Source organism: Oncorhynchus gorbuscha, unplaced genomic scaffold (assembly GCF_021184085.1).
Source record: "Oncorhynchus gorbuscha isolate QuinsamMale2020 ecotype Even-year unplaced genomic scaffold, OgorEven_v1.0 Un_scaffold_487, whole genome shotgun sequence".
NCBI classification, from domain to species: Eukaryota; Metazoa; Chordata; class Actinopteri; order Salmoniformes; family Salmonidae; genus Oncorhynchus; species Oncorhynchus gorbuscha.
The window spans coordinates 426,253-429,475 of NW_025745317.1; the positions used below are offsets into that span (position 1 = coordinate 426,253).

Consider the following 3,223-nt stretch of genomic DNA (forward strand, 5'->3'; position numbering starts at 1 on the left):
GGAGCCCAGGTCAGAGACGAGCACAGGTCAGAGACGAGGGGCCAGTTGGAGCCCAGGTCAGAGACGAGGGGCCAAGTGGAGCCCAGGTCAGAGACGAGGGGCCAAGTGGAGCCCAGGCCAGAGACGAGGGGCCAGGTGGAGCCCAGGCCAGAGACGAGGGGCCAGGTGGAGCCCAGGTCAGAGACGAGGGGCCAGGTGGCGCCCAGGCCAGAGACGAGGGGCCAAGTGGAGCCCAGGTCAGAGACGAGGGGCCAAGTGGAGCCCAGGTCAGAGACGAGGGGCCAAGTGGAGCCCAGGTCAGAGACGAGGGGCCAAGTGGAGCCCAGGCCAGAGACGAGGGGCCAAGTGGAGCCCAGGCCAAGACGAGGGGCCAAGTGGAGCCCAGGCCAGAGACGAGGGACCAAGTGGAGCCCAGGTCAGAGACGAGCACAGGTCAGAGACGAGGGGCCAAGTGGAGCCCAGGGCTCCAGTACCTAGTGGATCATCGCTTGTGTTTCCCCCCTCAACACCACAGTTACCAGTCTGTTTGGCTAACATACCACTCCTTGTACTGAGAAAAACCATCTCACTTACCTTTAAACAGACCGTACCTCTGTCTTTAAGAACTCCCCCCTCAAGAGGGAAAACATTTTCAATTACAGCAGGAGAACAACATTTTCTATTTTTATTATATTTTATTTCAAAACTGTTTTTTTTTGTTGCTTCAATGCACCGGCAGCTGAATTCCACAGAATGATAAATACCACCATGGTCATGTTTTCCATCTACATCTGGTAAATGTTTAATGTCTTTACGGGGGAAAAAAGAGAGAAACCTCAAACAGTTGGCTTGAATAAAACACAAGAAGAACTACAAAAAGGAGACAGAATAACAACACGCTGTAAAAGAATGAAGACAAATAAATTTAAAAGGAAATCTGGAGAAAACAGACAGTAAAACCAGGACAGCATGTAAAATGAGGGATCCATTTTGATGGGATATTCTGTCCAGAATATCATCTTCAGAAGAACAGACTTCAGAGAGACGTGGAGACATTAGAGGGGGGGGGCAGAAGTTAAACAGACTTCAGAGAGACGTGGAGACATTAGAGGGGAGGGGGGGGGGACTCCACCATCACTTCCTTTCTGTTCCCTGTCCTAATGCGGTCAAATTAAAGACCTGGGTATAAACACACAGTCCCTTAGAATCAAATCAATAACAGACCTGGGTATAAACACACAGCCCCTTAGAATCAAATCAATAACAGACCTGGGTATAAACACACAGCCCCTTAGAATCAAATCAATAACAGACCTGGGTATAAACACACAGTCCCTTAGAATCAAATCAATAACAGACCTGGGTATAAACACACAGCCCCTTAGAATCAAATCAATAACAGACCTGGGTATAAACACAGCCCCTTCTTAGAATCAAATCAATTAAAGACCTGGGTATAAACACAGCCCCTTAGAATCAAATCAATTAAAGACCTGGGTATAAACACAGCCCCTTCTTAGAATCAAATCAATAACAGACCTGGGTATAAACACAGCCCCTTCTTAGAATCAAATCAATTACAGACCTGGGTATAAACACAGCCCCTTCTTAGAATCAAATCAATTAAAGACCTGGGTATAAACACACAGCCCCTTAGAATCAAATCAATAACAGACCTGGGTATAAACACACAGCCCCTTAGAATCAAATCAATAGCAGACCTGGGTATAAACACACAGCCCCTTCTTAGAATCAAATCAATAGCAGAACTGGGTATAAACACAGCCCCTTCTTAGAATCAAATCAATTAAAGACCTGGGTATAAACACACAGCCCCTTCTTAGAATCAAATCAATAGCAGACCTGGGTATAAACACAGCCCCTTCTTAGAATCAAATCAATTAAAGACCTGGGTATAAACACACAGAATCAAATCAATAGCAGACCTGGGTATAAACACAGCCCCTTCTTAGAATCAAATCAATAGCAGACCTGGGTATAAACACAGCCCCTTCTTAGAATCAAATCAATTAAAGACCTGGGTATAAACACAGCCCCTTAGAATCAAATCAATAACAGACCTGGGTATAAACACAGCCCCTTCTTAGAATCAAATCAATAACAGACCTGGGTATAAACACAGCCCCTTCTTAGAATCAAATCAATAACAGACCTGGGTATAAACACAGCCCCTTCTTAGAATCAAATCAATTAAAGACCTGGGTATAAACACAGCCCCTTAGAATCAAATCAATAACAGACCTGGGTATAAACACAGCCCCTTCTTAGAATCAAATCAATAACAGACCTGGGTATAAACACAGCCCCTTCTTAGAATCAAATCAATAACAGACCTGGGTATAAACACAGCCCCTTAGAATCAAATCAATAACAGACCTGGGTATAAACACAGCCCCTTCTTAGAATCAAATCAATTAAAGACCCGGGTATAAACACACAGCCCCTTCTTAGAATCAAAGCAATAGCAGACCTGGGTATAAACACAGCCCCTTCTTAGAATCAAATCAATAAAAGACCCGGGTATAAACACAGCCCCTTCTTAGAATCAAATCAACAGACCTGGGTATAAACACAGCCCCTTCTTAGAATCAAATCAACAGACCTGGGTATAAACACAGCCCCTTCTTAGAATCAAATCAATTAGGCAGACTGGAAAAGAATATCAAAATGGAGGAGGTTACTTAGTACTGAAGTCCCTTAAGAGATTCCCCTCAACTGCCTCCTTCACTATTGATAGAAACCAGAAAACTGGGAAGAAGGATAAAAAAAACAGCAGCTTCTGGCTCAATTCAGCTTTGTAATCTATGAATGAATGGTCGACCCCATCTGTTATGATACGGAGAGGGACAGGGCTGAAACCTTGTTAAGGGTTTCTGTAATTCACTTTAAGAGAGCGAGAGAAACAGAGAGAGAAACAGAGCGGGAGAGAGAAACAGAGAGGGAGAGAGAAACAGAGAGGGAGAGAGAAACAGAGAGAAACAGAGCGGGAGAGAGAAACAGAGAGGGAGAGAGAAACAGAGCGAGAGAGAAACAGAGCGAGAGAGAAACAGAGAGGAGAGAGAAACAGAGCGAGAGAGAAACAGAGCGAGAGAGAAACAGAGAGAGAGAGAGAAACAGAGAGAGAGAGAAACAGAGAGAGAAACAGAGTGAAACAGAGTGAGAGAGAGAAACAGAGAGAGAAACAGAGAGAGAGAGAGAGAAAGAGAGAGAGAGAGAAACAGAG

At 44.7% G+C, this 3,223-nt stretch overlaps 1 long non-coding RNA gene across 3 annotated transcripts; it reads right to left on the minus strand.

Annotated features, from left to right (window-relative positions):
- Positions 1 to 654: 654 nt before the first annotated feature.
- Positions 655 to 3,015, minus strand: LOC124018358. 3 transcript variants are annotated; one of them, XR_006835610.1, is made up of 3 exons: positions 1,905 to 3,015; positions 1,795 to 1,818; positions 655 to 1,518 (listed from the first exon to the last, which is right to left on the minus strand). It is a non-coding gene; the product is annotated as an uncharacterized LOC124018358 (long non-coding RNA). The 3 variants fall into 3 exon arrangements; XR_006835611.1 differs by lacking the exon at positions 1,905 to 3,015 and having other exon boundaries at positions 1,795 to 1,877; XR_006835612.1 differs by lacking the exons at positions 1,795 to 1,818; positions 1,905 to 3,015 and adding an exon at positions 1,565 to 1,773.
- Between the last annotated feature and the right edge of the window lie 208 nt (positions 3,016 to 3,223).